The sequence below is a fragment of the Aythya marila genome, assembly GCF_965140915.1.
Source record: "Aythya marila genome assembly, chromosome: 6".
In the NCBI taxonomy this organism is placed as follows: Eukaryota; Metazoa; Chordata; class Aves; order Anseriformes; family Anatidae; genus Aythya; species Aythya marila.
In genome coordinates this window covers 7,144,586-7,163,519 of record NC_139047.1, presented here as the reverse complement: position 1 = coordinate 7,163,519, position 18,934 = coordinate 7,144,586, and positions in this window count along the sequence as shown.

Here is an 18,934-nt window from a genome sequence, read left to right as displayed (position 1 = left end):
AATCAGGAGAAACTGTGGTAGGCACTATAGAGGAGCAAGCTGTTCCTCAGAGAACTCAGCATCTCCATTTGCAAAATGCTGGGCATGGAAGTGTGGAGACATGAGATGGCAATATCCAAGGGTGGTCCCCGAGTGCCAGGAGATGCCAAGCCTTTTCAGCATCTTCCATGGCTGGACTCCCAGTCCCGGCAACTTGGCACTGCTGAAATCCAAAGGGGGAAAGGCACCGCCCAGCCCTGGGATCAAGAGGGGGCAGACACCACTTTACAGGACACTCCTCCAACCCCAAGACAGTCCCTAGAAAGATCCTGAGAGGAAAAGCAGAATCCTTCTCAAAGTTGTTAATCTAAGAGTAGTATTTTAATTACTCAAATTTTAAGAAATACAGAAGGCAAAATACTACAGAGGTGACTCTGAAAAATATCAGCTTCTAACTCCGAAATATACAGTAAGGAACAATACCATAATAAGCTCTGAGGAGATACAATGAAAACTATTACAGCTCCAGGAAAGACACATAAAGATGAGCATAACAATTACCTGCCTGACAGAGAAAAAGGAAGAAAGGTACATAATTTAGAGTACTGCTGTTACTGGCTTTAAGACAGATATATAATGAAGAGTATTGCAGTTACCTAGTTCTGACAGAGATATAATGGCAATCATTAGTTATCTAGCTGTAAGGAGGACATGTAATGTGTAGTATTATTGTTACCTGTCCCTAAAAGAGAGCAAGAAAGAGGGGGAGAGAAAGGGGATGAGAAACCTGGACCGTTACCTGGCTTTGGAAGGCAGAAATTATGGAAAGATTTGCTGCTGCCCATAGCTGTGCTTTACGGCTACTAATTCACGCAGGGAGAGGCAGGGGAGAATGGAAAGCAGTCTGAGTTATACCGTGGTTATCTGGTACAAGGCCAGGCCTCCAGCTGGCTGCAGCTGATAAAACTCACTCACATTTGTTGCAGCTACGCTGACTTTGGGCCTGCGGAGAAGGAGAGGATGGGGGATCCGGGGCCTGCCCCAGGAGAAACAAGCACCTCATCCCTCCCTGAGTAAGCACGAACCACAAAAGTTTTCCCAGGGTGCTCCATCACCCCACAGACCCCACTCAGCTGCCTGGCAGCAGCCACCTCCCAGACTGAGCCCACAGCATTTCCCTGTGCACTCCCAGGAGCAGGCAGGAGGCCCCAGGTGACAGTGAAGGGCAAGCGAAAGGCATGGCAAAAAAGAGGGGCTGTAAAGAATGGAAACATGGTCTTTGAGATCTCCAAGCCACACAACAGAGAGGTGCAGTGTATCTGTACTTCTACAGAGAGAGACAGATGCGTGGAGCTCTCTGTAGACTTCAGTGTCTGTCTCTTCCCTGGATGAACGATGTCTATCAACCCTACCTTCAGATCAAAAGAACAACTGAAAAAAAAATAAATCTGGATGCAAAAGAGGGTAATAACATACAGAAGAAAGGGTGGGTGAGTTAACTAAGACTACAGGAATGAAGGGAAACCATAAACATTGTCATAACAAGTAGTAATGGCACAGACATTGAGGCCTACCTCTCCAATTTCTACAGTGCTCCTCCTGTTTGTCCTCAGACTCAGGCTCCAAATTTCATTTACAAGGGTGCAATAATGCCAGGGCTTGAGGACAACTCAAGCGAAGTCAGTGTTTCATGTCAGCTCACTGAGTTTTCAGTCTGGTCCCTGATTAAATTCTAGGTGAAGGAATGTAGGAGAAACTTCAGTGAGAGTCAAACTAATCTTTTTATTCCTGTTTTGACCATTATTTGCTATCCATGAAGTGGAAAGATGTGAAGTTCAGCTGAAATCATTGAATCTTGCAGCGATTAATTTGTAATGTTCCAAGAAGAAAGATGTTCCAGAAACCCCACTGTTCTTCACAAACTGCATGGCTGCTCAGTCAAAGTGCTTCTCTAACACCAGCCTCAGTTAAGAGGCGGAGAGAAAGGAATGGGGACAAAGAAAGAAAAGCAAGGAACAGGGCTCTGAATGGGGAGGGAGTACTTGTCTATTTAACCTGCATTCAGAGTAATCAGCACTGTCAATACTACCGAGAGAAGGTTTCCACCCCTTCCTCTAATAACACAGTTCAAACTTGCGTACTCCGAGGCAGCAGAAGCACGTATCGCTGAGATTTCTAGGCAGGAGCTGTCACCCTGGATCACTACACACCATCCCGACCAACATCCCTCTGCAGTGCCTCTGCCCTCTCCTCCAGCAATGCCTAACACAGACAGGAGACTCTCACTTAGCAGAAAGAAAGCCCCTGGTGCTGAAAGCCATTTGTTTCTCTTGGACGAAGACAACTGGACACAAGCAACCAGGCTAATTCATAACTGACCTCAACTTTCACTTGGAAGTCTGGAATTAGACAGATCAGTAGTGTGTTTTTTTTTAACACGTACCTCTCTGAGTCCCACTAGTGACCTGAACTGGAAAGGATGACTTGCTGAAACGGGCTCTGCTCTTCCGACACGGCCCTGTGTGGAGGCTGACAGCAACCTCTCCTGGGGACATTTTAAGTGAGAGACCTCAAGACGTGCAGATCCACAAATACCCATCCTGGGCACTGAATTCCTGCCCTTAATGCTATTTTACACTCTGCCAGGCTGACGTAGAGAACATCTGGCTTAAACTCCATCTGAAGTTGCTTCCCGCACCCGTATTGTGTGGATCTGAGTAACTTTGAGGGCTGCTACACTCTCCCAGGTTGATGTAAACAGACCTTACACTCAGTGAGAAGCAACTTCAGTAAAACTGTTCACCTGCTGCAAGTGAAGTGGCAGGATCCAGCCATCATTTATTAATAAAAAATAAATATATATGATAAATATCTGCTTTGACTATGACTTGAAAAGGTACAATATGCGGAACTGAACTTCTCTGGATTCCTTCTGGGAATACCACGCTGTTCTTTCACAGACTGTTTTGCCTAACACTGAATATTAATTTTCAAAAAAGCTCTGTTACCTCTCTCTCATCTTTCCTCAGACTTTGTTTTTTTCTCAGTAAACTTTGCTTTCTACTTTTTGTCTTTCACTGTTCTTTTCCTTTTAACCAGTAGACTTGGCTAGATGATAGGATTTCTGGTCTGTCGAGTATCTTGATATGTCAACATTTCCTTTCTTTCCCATACAGATTGAAAACAAACACATCCAAAGATTATGAGCTTCAGAATAACATGCTTCTCCTTCACGTCTGTATTTATACATGCATTCTACAAAATATACACAACCATTACTGGCATGTTTTACTGGAATGAAATGATGCTCTATTTAAATAATTCTCTTTAAAACAATTTTTGGCAGCTACTACTTAAATATTTCAATCATCACTAAATTCCAACTCTCTACAGAGAGCTGAAAATAAAAATACATCAATTCTATTACGCTATGACACAAAGTAATGTATGACTACCTAAAAAACACACAAGAAATAAGTAAAAGACAAATTTCTAAGCTTTCTGGTTCAACTCCCAACCCTTCCTCAGCAGAGGCTCTGTAAAACTGTAGTTGCACATGCTTTACATTTTAAAGTAAGCCTGAATACAGCCAGCGAGAAGAGCCCATGCTCAACTTCACAGTAAACAAATACTCCTGCCACCATCAACATGAGCTATTTATTATTATCTGCTTGGTTGTTTTTCTGGACTGATGTCTTTGACTCTGGAATATCATTAACAATACCAGGAATGAGGTGATTATTTGCCTCTCTTCCTCCTCCTCCAAGCAAAAAGAAAAAATTAAAACACCACCCACACTCACTTTGGTGCCATCACCTCCACAGCCCTACCCTAATGTTACCGTCCACCGCAGGCTGCTGCCCTTCCTACATGAGTCTCTGTGCACAGGTCCTGCAGGATCGTGTGGAGGCACTGACACTTCATTGAGAAAGAAATGCTGAGCTTCTGTTCATTTCAGTTCATACTTTTTTGAGCTCAATGACTTGAGAGTCTGCAAAACGTTTTGTGGTTTTGCCCCTAATTACTTCTCCATTTCTTTGGCACCAAAAACTAGTAAAATGATGTTAGTTCAATGCAAAGTGTTTGGCTTCAGGGAAAAAAAATCATACCAGCTTCTTTCGAGTTGCTGCACTCCCACATATTGCCCAAGCAGTACACTGCTCCCTCATACAAATGGGGTAGGAAACAACAAAGAGGGGAGCCTGAATGACCTTGTAGAAGTAGGGGGGGAAAGAAAAATTCAGGCACTTTTTGCAGCTTTTGAAATATAAGAACAGACGCCGCTTTGGAGACAACTGAATTAATTCATACACAAATGTTCCTCTTGCATCTTTGTTTTCATTTATTTCCTGCTTGGTTCCAGCAACAGCAATACTAAAAACTAGTGCATGACAAAACAATCAAATGAGATATTTGGCGCAATGGCTAATTTGTACTCTGTAAGCCTCCCCTACAAATTCTATTAACTGTTCTTCCTGCTTTGCTGATGCTTTTTTTTTTTTTTTTTTCCTTGAGAGCACAGTGAGTCCTAAAGCCCAAGAAACATTTCAGTCTCTTTCCTCTCCCCTGTGACTGCCATGCCTTAAGCCCCAGCACTACCCACGTGGGCAGCCCCAGCGAGGAAGCCAAGGGGAATATTGTTTTGCATTTTTTTGAAGGGTGCCAGCTACTACTTAGCAAAGCCTATTGCACAGCAGGCAAAAGGAGGAGGTCAGAGGAGGATGTTGGATCTATGATTCGAAAACATAAAAGGCAGTAATAAACTTGTTTTCAGCTTCCTTTCAAAGCGGCATGGCCAGAAGAGAGAGAGATTTGCAGTCTTTGCTTTTGACCCTGACAGTAGGGAGACAGAGACAGCAGCATTCATGCTATGGATGGACGCCCCAGTGGGCAGCAGGTTTTGAGGCAGAGGGCCTGAGCGCTGGGAGGCTGGGCGAGGAACTCCAGGTGAAACAAATCCCCCACAACTGCCCTAACTTGGAGGATAACTCAGGAACAGCACTTATCTTCCCTTTGAAAAGCCTTTGAAATCACTTGAAAGAAAGCAACAAAAGGAAAATTCCAGAAAATATAAAAAAGGCACAAGACTTTCTGCACCCCACACTTCCTTCAGTGTCGGCTTAACTATCACTTTAATTACTTCAGCTTCCAACTTTTTTTTTTCTCTTTTATTTAGGCCACACTGGAAATTCAGGCACATTATGGATGGTTCCCTCAAAGCCACCTGAATAAGGATTCAAATGGAAATACCCGAGACCTGTGAACATTCACTGCTGGCCTCATCACAGAGTGCATTCAGTATTCTTAACACCTCATATTGCTATTTACTTGAAAACAGAATCTTCCAGATTTCTGCCGTATGTTTGTGGAAGACTTTCAGAGAGTAAGATAGGTGTAAAGTCACAGTGAAGTTCAAGAACAACCCCCCATGCAAATTGACATGCTTCCACGCAGAATACATCAAGTTCTGCTGTGCCAAAGGCTAATGAGGATCTAATTATGACAGAGATTCCCCTCTTGCCCAACAGCAGAGAGGGATGGCTCCTGACAGCCCCGGCCCATGCAGGATGGACAAACCAGGAGGTGCTTTTCACCTCCACCTTGCCAGGCGTACCGCACCCTTGCACAGGCTGTGTGGTACGGAGAGCATTCCCCATTATAGCAATCACTTCACACAGAATGTCCAGAGTGAGTCTAGTCTCTGTTAAGGGTTAAGATAAAATTCTGAGGGAGCAAGCAACACGTTTCTCCTTGTTTCCTTAGGTTAGCTCCCTCTGCAGCAGCCCGTCAGCAGCTGGGGCAGTACAACAGAGAAATTGTGACTTATACCTCAGCCCAGCTGGTATGACCGTGCTCCCATGCCACAGGACACGGAGGGCCCGTGGTGGTGTACAGCTGCCCCCCTGAAATCACTAACATTACACAGCAGCCAAGGATCGACCCCGTGACTCCTGGAGGTGTGTTTTTTCATGGAGAAGGGCAAAGACAGGGAGTGAGTCAGAGCCTCCTGCAGGCAGTCACCAGGGGAAGAGAGAGTGAAAAGGCAATGGAGCACCAGAGGACCCCAAGGGAAGGCATACCGGATAGGCTCCAGGATCTCATCCAGGAGTGAATGGGTATTGCTGCCCCTAGAGCGTATTTTGACCATCAGATGCACAGAAAACCTGTTGAGGGGTACTTTGGCCATTTCCATGTGCAAATACTCATCACAACAAAAATCACAGCTTCTACAGGAGACATCAGTTAATATTACACTATTAGTCACAACCAAACTCTGAGAAAAAGAAGCACTTCAAACTGACCCACTGTTTAGTGCCAACAGAAGCAGAGGACTCCCAGAGGCTAAAGATGTGTGAAGGGGGTCCCTGCTTTCATCAGGCTGCAGAGATCATGGCTTATGCAATGGCATTGGACCTGTATCTTAAAGCAGTAACAATGAGCCTCACAAACAGCCCATTACCTCACTTGTTCCTCCTCAGCTGCATCTTCTTACCATCTCTTGGAAATGGCTACAGTTTCATTCTTGGAATTTCTGCTTCAAGCACGCTACGGTCTTCTCATCAGATTATGCCAGCATGTTTCAAAGGTTCCTATAACCAAGTAAATTGTAGTTAAAGAGAATACAATGGCATTACAAAAATACTGTGTTTAATTAAATAACATAAGGTAGAAATCCAATATGTCACCTTAAAAATTAGTTTGACATTCTGGTCCTTTTTAACTCTTTAAAATGGACCATTCCCCAAAGTTTTATTTCATTCACTGCATACACATGCTGCACTAAAATGGAAACTGAAGGCCCCTTTCACAGAAAATGTTCTCTGGGACAGCTTGCTGCCGGCACATTTTCTTTGAACCACTCTGTTCTGCTACTTGTCTTCCTTGTAGAAGAAACAACCCAGATGTATGTGGCTAATATATAATGAGATGTTTTATCATCTGTGCTTCTTTACGCCCAAAAGAACTCCGCTGGAGTATATGGAGAGCAACAGTAACACACACACAGTGCACAAGCAGTCCTTCAATAAATGGTTTACGAAGAGGTAACACATGCTTAATAAATGTTTTAATAAATGCTTAATCAATTGTTACAGACCAGGCGATTGCTTAAAACCATTTAATTCTCAGAGCTGTTGGACAGAGGACAAGAGGGAACAGAGCACTGTAAATACCAATTGTCAATGGCAACTTCCACAACCCCCTCCATCGTACTCACCACGGCCAACATCTACCCAGCTGTGTGGTCAATGTATGGCAGCCTTTGGATGCTCAGAGGAACTCTGTAATACTGATACATCTCCTACATGCTATTCCTGCTAGTCCTGAGGGTTTGATTCTCAGTATACATGCAAAATGCAGAGCATGAGCCCTGGACCTACTTGCTCTGCCACTTTACTTGGGTTAAGTAGTCCTTTACTGCTCTGTTACGTTGCCAGTTTTGTCTATCATTCACCCCAAGAGATTTGCAGGACAGACTGTATTACAGGAAAGGAACATATTCACTCCCTGATGTTTGGCCTTCATTTTAACCCTATTCCTTCTGAACTGAGGCTGCCTGATTAAGAAAAGGGCATCTTGCCTGTCATGCGAATTCAAAGCCCAGGCAGTCCCCCTAGTTTGGAAAGACAATGCTGTTGCTTGGTGGTCATTTTCCAGTGGATAGATGGCCAATTCCAGGCTGACTGGCAGGGAACACAGCATTACACCCACCCAAATTTAGTGAGGCAATCACTGAAATATAGAGGATTGCAGAAAAAGATTTTACCTCTGCTGAATATACAGCATGGACTACATACTCTAACACCTCACAAAGCTTCTTTGTGGATTAAAGTTACTGGTCTCCTTTTCGTCTCCCTCCTTAGCATGTCTTGTAAATATTCATGTCTTACCTGAACTTCTCTTCTTCATACCTCTGACACTTTTTTTGCAGTCTCCTCTTTCTATCTGGCCGGCCGATGTGGTACAAAACCCCTGCACTGACTGCAAGAGCTAATCCGTCAGCACCGAGGGGAAGGTCGGGCTGAGGAAGCTGTTCAGCTGTGCCAGCAGAGGTTCAATACATGCCAATTTGCTTTGTGAAGGAGCTCGCAGCATAACCACCTCTCTTGTGTTTTAAAAATTAATTCCAGCTTGCAACAAATGATGGTCCTTCACATAGGAGATTCCCTTTCCCTGATGCCAGCTAATGCTGTTCATCTGTTCCTTGTTGCTACAGTATCTGGAGGTCTGGCTATATGAAACCTATTTATTTCTGAAGTGCTCCAAGAAGGTGGGAGCAGAGTCCTCTTACAGAGATGAGTGGGGCTATATAATGCCCACATCACTGCTGTCTGCCTATCTGTGACAATTTGGATCTGCATCACCTGTCCAAGATCAAGCAGGAGGTTTGCAGCTGCAGGAGAATATCATCTGGTCACCCTAGTCAGGCTGTAATACTGAAATGACTAACAGTCTATTATCTTTATAGTCCAGCCTTTCTAGTCTTAGTCTTTGAACTCCTCGGGGCAGAGCTTTTTCCCATGCCAGGAAAGCATTCGAGCTTCACAGACAAACAAATACCATGCTTGGTAAATAACTGTACTACTAGCACACAGAGAATCTGAGACAGAGAAAGGCTTCGAGACAAGTCTGACAAATAATACAGGCCTGAAAGGGGAAATAGGCTGAAAATATGAAGAACATGAGAACTTTGAGAAAGTCACACTTGTTCCTGGGAAATGTCACTTTATTTGGCTATTCAGAAAAAAAAAAGAAAAAAAGAAAAAAAAAGGTTTGGAAGCACATGTTATGTTAGTCAAAGAATGCTAGTTCAAAAATAAAATTCTTATTTTCCACGCCGACAGATGCCACCCATTTCATTAGCAGGACTTTAAGCTGAGCCATTCAAAGCTGCCAACCAGAGTCTCTCTTCCCCTCTCCCACTTTCCTTTCCAATGAACAGAACGTGGCCATTTGAGTTCACAGCGGGCTTTGAGCCTCTCCATCTTGAAATAACATGCTTGCCTTTGAGGCATTGCTTTGCACTGTATCCCAGAGAGACGATTTTCCAGTCCCAAAGCAAATGAGGACCTTTATAGGAGCTCTGGTCTACAGTAATTAGTGTAGCAGGCATCCACACAATGCAACAGGACAGCGCTGGTACAGATAGGACAAGACGAGACACTGATGCAGCCCCAGGGAACACTCTCTTGGAGGACTGCCCTCACCTCAGCTTCCCTGTCAGCAAGTTTGCAATAGCTAGTGGAGGAGCTGCATTAACTTTGGCCAGAGGCTGGCAAGGAGTATGGGCTGAATTGCCAGGGGCACAGAGCAGCCAGTGAACACACGACTTTTCCTCAAATACCTGCTTTTCTAGTAAAGAGAGCCAGACGCCCTGTTGCTTTGAGAACTGAAATAGTGTTACCACCGCACAATAGGCAAATAAAACAAAAAAGATGCATTTTAGACAATAAGACAAAGATGCATTACTAGAATTGTGTTATACATAAGACATTAAACGCAGGTATTCTAGAAAGGATTGTGTAAATCCTGGTGATCATCACGGAACATCCAGCACTCCACTGGACACGTTTAGCCAGCATCAATGTCCTTAAAACAAAGCTGTACAGGGGATGAAACAGCAACCTGTGTGCAGGCAGCCTGAGCTTCCCCGCCACACAGCAGGGATGACCCCTGCCAGCCTACATGACGAGCATGTTGTGCAAATGCTTCCAGTGTAAAGAAGGAAACAAGCAGTATGTTGACCTGACTGGCTCTCTACCTGGAACGAGATGGGGATAACCATCCCAAGACACGTGTGTTTATACTGTGAGAATCCCGTCCATGGCACTTTTAGTATTATATGCATCAGGCTGAACGCTTTGCAGCACTTTCCTGCAGACAGGCCTGTAAGCCAAGGCAATGTACTTACTAAAAACTCCAGTGGGAACTCTGTCTACCTTCACCCAGCCTGAGCTCAGCTTTTAATGTGTTTTGAAAAAGGATTTAAACACATAAATCTGTGGGAACTACAAGAATCATTGTAAAACAGCACGGAATTGAATGGGATTGATCTGGGGAAGTCTGCGAGCTTGTCTAGACTGCAACCCATAATGCTCAGTTCCAAGCGGCAGTTAATAGTGTTATGCTGGGGCTTTTTTTATTATTGACCAACTCTATAAAACACTGTTTTTCAGGGAGCTCAGTACACTCTAAATAGGCCAGTTTGTAGTCCCAGGCCTCCAGCCCCTTGTTTTCAGTTACGAAGAAATCCTGTTCTCACATGCAGCAACGCTGACAGCCATGGTTTTCAGCTGCCTGGGAGTGGAACTTGGGGTAGGACCAGGTTACTTCTAAGAAGGTCACAAAAAACAGTTACTAGGTTGTAAGTGTCAAGGGACAGGTCAGAAAACTGGCCAATTTTCTAAAAGCTGAAAAAATCTATTTTCAATATATCTGTTTGCTCAAAACAGAAATGGATGCTACTGTTACGGCTGGGATTAATGACCGCCCTTCTCCACCACGCAGCCACCCAACACCCCCTGAGCCCTTCCAACGCGGGGCACTTGCAGGGAGGAGCAGGGTGACGGTCTCCTTCCCCTCCAGTCCCTAATGCCCAGGGAAGGGCTTCTGGACCAGCACCAGTGGGGCTGGAGGACGCTGCCCAGGAAGTGCCAGCAGCCCACCAGCCTCTCCAAGCACCTCATGCAGGGGCACAACGCAGCCCACCCTTGTCCTGCCATCCTCCAGGCAGAAACACTCAGAGGGACACCTGCCTGGCCTCTGCTACAGCTGTGTTGTGTATTTGGACGTGGCCATTTCCAGCAGAAAGAGAACCAAGACCCAGGCAGCAGAACTCCTGCACCTGCATGCTAAGTGGGGGATTAAGACTGTTTGTACCGTGTGGTGTGTTAAACAAGGACTGGGACTACTTAACTGGACGGAAGCCCTGCACATGTCAACACTTCAGCTCCACCGTAGTGATTTTCACCCAGCTCTTAGCATATGACCACTGCCCTCTGTGCAATTCTAAGATGGTCCTTGTCCAAAGAGCTGTACAGATCATGAGAAAACGGGTGCCGAGAAATACAGAGGGGGAGAAAGTTACAGCAAAACAACCTTACCAGTGCAGAAAGCAGAGTTATCTCCATCGTTACTTTGCTATTACCAGCACACGCCGCAGGGCTGGGAAGCCAGCACAAAGCTGCAAGTGACGGACTAATTGATAAGAGAGATCTCCTGGCGCGCCAGCAGATGCAGAGATTATTGCTTCTGCCACATCAAGCCAGTGCTGTCCTCGATAGGGTTTCTGAGAGAAAATCCTCGCTTTTGATGTCTGCTAGTATCATCCAACAGATCAGATGACAGAGGAATGAAGAATACTAAGCATCACCAGATAAAGCAGTCAAGAAAATACACGGAGAATGCAGGACAAACTGACGGCGGGCTTCCTAGCCGGTTAGTTTACAGTTAAACATCAGGCAGCTCTTGTCATTTCTCTTTCTCCCAGTAATTAACTGGGAGAGGGAAATGGGCTAGCAGAGCTCCTCGCAGAGGGCCTCTGGCTGCTCCCTTCTCAGGGGAGGCAGGACCAAGTCCTACCACTTCAGCCCTCTGCCCGGCTAGGTAACAGGACTGCGCAGAGAACCACCTTCACCTCCTTGCAAGGACTGGCCGAAACCTGCTCAGTTCTCATTTCATCTGGCAAAAATTGATGGGCCTTGATCCAATAAGCAATCCCAATGTTTACAAATCACTACAGCATGCCGTGAAAGTAAAGCACATCGATCACAAAGCCAGTGAGTTCACATGAGAGGACAGAATCTTTACGAATCCTTTTATTTTTACAACCTTTCAGTAGTAAACCCTTCCCACTAGGCTTACAAACTTGCGCCCAGCATTTTATATGAAGCCAACAGATATGCAAACCACATTGGAAAGGAAATGGTCTCTCTTACTTCACACTGAAATAACGTTGTACGCTTCTTTTCAAGCTTGAAACCATGAAGAAAGGCTACAAGAGTCTGTAAACGCCATTTGCTCAGCCGCATGCTTTCTGCAGACAGGGATTTTTGTTTTCTCTGGTCTGCTGTTATCCAAGAGGCCCTGAACAAATTCAGACTCAATTTTCCCTGGGTGCAGCTTTGCTACCCTATACAGAATGGGACTCCCAGGGAAGGAGCCTGCTGCAGGCAAGGGATCCCTCCCTAAGAGGTCATGAATGGCTAAGGGACTCTGCAGGCCAGCAAGGCACATGGCAAACAGCGGTAGACAGTGTTATGGATGGGTTTAGGGACACAACAACTACAAATTTGAATACTGTGGCCCTTTACTGATAGTCCTCAGAGATACTTATAAAAAGTAGCTGCACTCTCATTAAGTGTCATACAGACAGGAAAAAAAAAAAAAAAAAACAACTTCAGATGTGTTTTAACACCCCAGTTAGCTCATATTGGGCCAGGCTATTTATCTAAAACTTTAATAAATAGGATTTATTATACAGGTGATGTTTAATCCTTTTAATGTTTTATCTGACATGCGTTGCTGGATCTGATTATCTTCTTTTCTCTTTTTTTCCCTTTCATTACTTAGAGATGTAACGTTTGCACTTCATAACATTTACAGTTTTGCAGCAAAATGGTGTTTGAGCAGCTTATTTGTGAAGGCTGTATTGAAAATATCAAATGCTTATGACTGTCATTACATTTGTTCTGTGGTTCTCTTTGAAGATGCCAGATTTTTAATAACATTTCTGCATGTATCCTACTCTAGTAGCAGATAAACTACTCTGACAACTAGGTGATGATAGCATTTACTGAGCAGAAAGCTGTATTAATTTTTAGAGCCACAAAATAGAGAACTGAGCTATACAGATTATGAACTGTTATTATTCAGCACAATAATGCACAAGAGCCACATACTGTATTGATCAGCAGTTACTGAATCCAGATAATCAGTGGTTGGACCTAGACCTGAGCAGTAACTATAGTACCCCGGAGATTTGGAGTTGCCTAAAATGATGAAAACATTACTGAGAATTTTGCTACTTTGAATTTTTTTCAAATCTTTTGAGACCCTCATTCAAGAAGCTTTTTAAACAGAGAAGTTTTTAAATAGTGAAACTGAGAGGACACATTGAGAGCTCTTTTCGAAAATTTAGCCCCTTGACGTTGCCTCTATTACAGCAGTCCTAAAATTCTTAGTAAAACCGTAGGCCTGACCATGCTAAAATACTCCAAGTTTTGCTTTTAATTCATATCTGAGTTTATGGGCTAAGAGCCACCTCAGTTTAAGCCAGTTTCATACCTTCTTGTGTTACAAATGCTGCCTGTCTTCCAGCTGGTAGCAGACACGGTTCTGCGAACAGAGATACAGCACAGCAGACTCCTCACACACAAACACGTTACACGACTACACCAGCCCACATTTCCAACCACATACAAGCCAGTCTTTCTTTGAAGAAACTTCAGCCCATACCAGTGTTTGCCTCTCCTGGGATAACCTCATCTTAAAAACAAACTACAGCCAGAACAAGCAGCACTCCTGCTGTTCACACAGGCCTGTATCTCCCAAAGCTGTAACCCAAAGCCAACAAGGCAGCACTGCTTCCCAGGAGTCACAGCCTGCTCACACACTCAGAAAAACAAATGTAAAAACAAAGTAAAAACACCAGTTGGTGGCATACACCCAGACAGCACTAATCCTCCCATACGGCACAGCACAAATGTTTGGAAGCCGCAGGACATTTCTGCTTTCTTTTATATTTGAAGAATTTGTTTCCTCTCTTTCCGAAAAAGCAGCTTACAGTACCAGATGACAGTCTGAGCAAGTGAGAGTGGGGAGCTGCAGCCAGAGAGCTGGAGGAGTCACCCAAAGAAAAGCACTGTCTGGTGTCAGAGACCAAGTCCTGGCCTGGAGCAGCATCCACCTTTAGTGTCTGCTCACACAGAACTCTCTCCTGCTAACCATCTCATATCATACATTAAACCAGTTTTACACTTGCCTTTACTATCCTCTGCGAGCCACTGTTTTGGTACAGGTAATATAATTTTTTCCAGTAACAATTTTTGTCCCAGATGGATGAAGCATCACTCAAATTCTGCAGGCTGTGTCTTTCTGGGGTACCTCTGATCTGTCCCAGTCCAGCTGCTGTTACAATTTCCCACTTTTTGTCCCTGTACCCTCAGAGCCAGCAGATCTGAAACTTGTCTTTGCTCTAAGTATTTCACATCCACTGAATAGAAAGAAAATCCTTTGGCACTTCAGTTGATCTCCCTGGTATATCAGAGACTAGAGCATGATCTTGCACAACTGGCCCCTCTATCAGTTCAGATCTCCATGAGTTTTCACAGAGCTCCCACTTCCTCTGTTTGTTCCCAAAATTATGAATTCTGCTACTCTGGAAAATCCTGACTGTGCCTATGGGTGACATTAGAGTTTTTGAGCTTTCAGCTCCTCACGGGCAAAATATCTCATTCAGATAACTGTTAATTTCACTCACCTCAAAATCTTTTCTGCAAGAAGCCATTAAATTGCTGACCTTCATTTTATCACTGATATTTGTCTTCAGTCCACAACGGCAAGGAGAATAGAATCAGTGAAGATTTTATTAAGAACACATATACACAAACAAGCACGTATTTAGCCAAGACTTTTCTACTGAGTCAGCTCTAGGGTCAAGAAACCAATAAATGTTTTCCTCTACCTACATTAGGAACTGCGTCCTTCTGCATGTTACCTCAAGACAGTTGCTCCTGAGCTTCTATTCTCCTGTGTTTTTATCCCATAAAAACAGATTATTAACATACTATTATTTGCTTCTGTAACTAAATTTTAATGTAACGAGAAGGGAATAGAAAGTACGGTTATTAATCTCCAAGTGAAATGAAACCACTGATGATAGCTTTCCTTCACTAAACCTGCCCATTACCTTCACTTGGACACTGCAGTAGCAACCACTCCCTAAGGGACAGCCAAACTGTTTACCATGTTTATTTAATACCACTCCCACTCTTATTTATGTTTTAAATAATTAAGTTAGCATTCATAAGAGCACAGAAAGCTGAAGCAGTCTCATTAGCTCATTTTGCTGAGGAAAGTGTAAGCAAGCATCAGCAGCACAATATTTTCTACAGTAGCAATCTCCATGGACTACCTTTCTACCACAGGCTTTTGAAGGGTGCTGTTCATACAGGTTTCTAAACATGACCACTTATTTGAAATACTCCTTCTGAGACAACGTATCTGACACGCTGCATCACAAGGTTTGTCCTTTTGTTTTCTTTAATGTTTAAATATGCCTTGAAAAGCATTTCAAGAATTCCTTTTACGGCACTTTAGATACTTTAATTAGATTAGAAATTGAAATTAACATATAGAACAACAGAATCTCCAAGAAATTTAACGAACTCATTTACTGCTTTTTCTAATTTCAGAATAATGCAGATCCCTCGAATGGGCAATTCCCTGAAATCTATTCATAGCTCTGCATGAACAATTTAACTTCTTGGGTGGTGGGGGGAGCTCTTCTTCCTTTCCTTTCTCTTTCCTTTATTACTGGTTATTTCTGCTATGTATTTCCCTTTTTAAAACACCTGCCATGGATCTGAAAAGAGTTAGTGAAGTTAACACATCTTCAGCGCCAGTTTTGTGCACTGGAAACATCCTGACCCTTGGGAAACCCTGCAAATAATAACCAGGTACGCCGTGATTTGAGGGCAGTCTAACACCAGCCCATCTCCGCTGCCCCTGTGGCCTGGCCACCGCAGGACACGGACACGTTCCCCACAGGCCAGCACAGGGTGCTCCAGCAGCGCCAGCTCTACCCAGTCCTTCACCATGCTCCCAAAGGAGGAAACAGAGCTCATCTTCTTGGGCATCTCTTCTCCATCTTCTCTAGGTGGGAGGCAATAGGAAATGAGAGCATTTTCAGGAGTGTAAGGTAACTTTCATTTTATTAGAAGTAAAAAACACAGCCTTTTAGGAGGCCTCTTTAAAACCTCTAGAGAAAGCATAGTTTAAAAGGCATCTTTAAAAACAGATAATTGTGCGCTATTAAAATTACATCCCATGACTTGAAAGGGACTCAAAATCTGATTAACACTAAGAAATTTTTTTTCCCTGTTGCAGGAGCAAGATTGCCTACCTGCAAGGGGCACCACTCCTCTTCCAAGTAAGAGGACAGAGGCAATGAAGAGGGCACAAGTCTGGCACAGTCTCACTCCCCTTTCCCAGATGGCACAGAAGTCCAGGGGAAGCTGCACAACCACCCTTTCCCAGGTCCGGGTCATACAGGGATGTTTTCTTGTGGCAAAAAGCTAGCCAAGGCTGCATTTTAACTAAGAGTACCCAGTGGTACTACTGGCTGATTTTTATAAAGAATTGGCCTCAGGGCTTTAGTGCAACTGGAGCCAAATTGCACAGCAGCGGTGAGGGAGATGCAAGTATTGAACTGTATGAGACTGGGAAAAAGCCAGGGGTAAAGGGAAGTGACAGCACCACTAAGCCCGAGGCGCTGCTGATTTTAAAGGTCTAGCAGAATCTGTACATCAGTGACCCTGGGTGAAAAGCATTATACAGACTTCAGAAATTTTCATTGGCCATGAAATTGTGTAAAAATAACCATAAATGCATTTTTGTTACTGCCTTCTGCCTGGTGTTTAGGCTGCAGCCCCCAAACCATACCCCTTGCCACTCTGAATCAAGTTAATATGGCAAAGAGAGAAAGCACAGAGAGCTAGGTTGTGCCCCCAGCTGCTCTGAGTCAACACGTTCCTCTGAGGTCAGGCATCCTCGCAGCAGTTAGAGATGCTGGTGATGCAGCTGGCCTGTGCAGCACTCGCTCCCTCGCAAGAAATTTGTGTTCATTTACATTTTGGGAGACGCAAGCAGTGGGAGAAAACAGAGACGTGATCCAGTCTGTGGAAGCAGGGAGAGGGCGAGTGCTGATGGATGCTTGGGAGGCTCATGCCTGCACCTTTGTCAAGGAAGGCAAGACGTCCTGTCACGTGCAGCGTCCTCCACACTCAAGCTACCACTACGGGTTCTGTCCTAACAACATCCTGACCTGAAAACACAATTAAATATTCTGAAGATTTGAAAAAAACAAAGATTTAAAGGAGTTGGCCAAGAGTGATACACTACAGCCTCAGATGGCTGTTTTTCTTCCTTGGCTGCTCTACTTAATATGAAACATTAAAAAGAAGTAAAGGAAACTATAGTTTGATTGCATCAAGGTGGAATGCCACAAAAAGTAGTTTGGGAAAAAAAAAGAAGGTGGAAAAGAAGAGTTTGAAATTTAAGTTCCTGCACCACCTACTATCAGTGACAAGAAACAGGATGTTATTTTTATGAATGTGATGTCAAATGTTGGCTTTTCTCACCTCATAGAACAAACAGTTGCAGTGTTCAGCTTGCTTGATAACTATCTAGAAACTGGTGTTTGCAAGTATTTACATCACTTTTGTTCAGTTTATTAGTGAAGACATTGTTTCTAGTGTCTCTTTTATAGGGTCAACCAAGTTCAAGAAAATCAAACATTCCTCCCTCTTTTGTTTCACAGATCAGCCCTAATAGGGATCAAAGAACTAACAGTGGATTCTTCTTGCTAGCTGGGGATTTGCATCTGAGTTCTCAAAAATGTGGACAGAAGCAGCAAGTGGAAGCATACTAATGTCTGGTAATTGCTTATTTCAATTTTTCTTTTTCCTCTTTTATTTAAATGGAAAAAAGAAAATAAAAAATAAAAAAATGAAGAACACAAAAGCAACAAGATCCCAGAGAAAGAATAAAACCCAACCCTCTGGTTTTGGCAGCTGCAACTGCTGAAAAAGACCCATTAGCAACATGCAAAAAGTGAAGCGTGCGGTTCTCCCTTGGACGGGGCAGCACAATGCTAAGTGGAGGTCTCACCACATCTCCCTGACATTCTTCCTCCCTCCTAAGCCAGGCTGTGCAGTCCAAGACCTGCTCAGCTCTTGCCAGGAGACTCCAATCACTGAAGGATTTATTTCAGTGACTGCGGATCAGGTGGCTCTCATCCACTGGCAAGTTTTTGCTCATGAAACCTGAAGAGTGGTGCATCCAAGAGAAATTCTTAATACATCCCCAAGCGCTGTTGCTCCAGCTGAGCAAAGGCAGGTTCTGTACACCACATCTCTTGAGCATGATGCTGAGGTTCAGTTTTACTGAAAAACCTCCTGAAAGCATGAAGAAATTGCTGGAACATGCCACCAGGGACTATAGCTGCTAAAGGAGTGTATCAGATCCAACTTGTAACAATACAATGCATAGCGCAATGAACAATGAATGATCTCAAGAAGTCTGACATTTTCTTTCAAATCTTCAGTCTCTAAAATATCAAAAGGAATCGACTAAGTGCATTTCATGAATCATGCATTTCAAGACAGGAGCTCTGGGTCCATTTTTAAAGACCGCTTTTCTTGCCAATGGCATACCATAGGAATTCATGTGTAATGCCTATGTCCAAAACTGAGTTTGAATGACCTTTATCAGTCATTTAGTTTATTGCCATTTATACTGTAAGTCATGTCTAGTACTGACAAGGGTGAAGTAAACAGCTTTGCTCTAAGAAAAGTGCAAAGTGCTCAGACCTCACTTTGAGATTTGGACCAACTCCATGATGAAGGCCTGCAAAATAACTTCTACACAAGTCTATCCACTGCATACCATACCTCATATAGAAGAGGGCTGCATCTTATCTACATGGGTTTACTGTTGTGAGCTTTTTCGCCATCCTATGCTGTCTGGGAGCATCTTCAAGAATAGTTTGCAGAGAGTGATCCCAGGATGACACTCACTGTTCCTTCAGATGTTTTTTTCTGCAGTTAGATAGTGACATTGTGAAGAACATCAGGTTAGCTTGGACCAGAGCCTACCTACTGAGCAGCCTAGTGGAGAGGAGAGAAATAACATACAAGAAAGGAAGGGGAAGACAAACTAATTACTTTTGAAACCA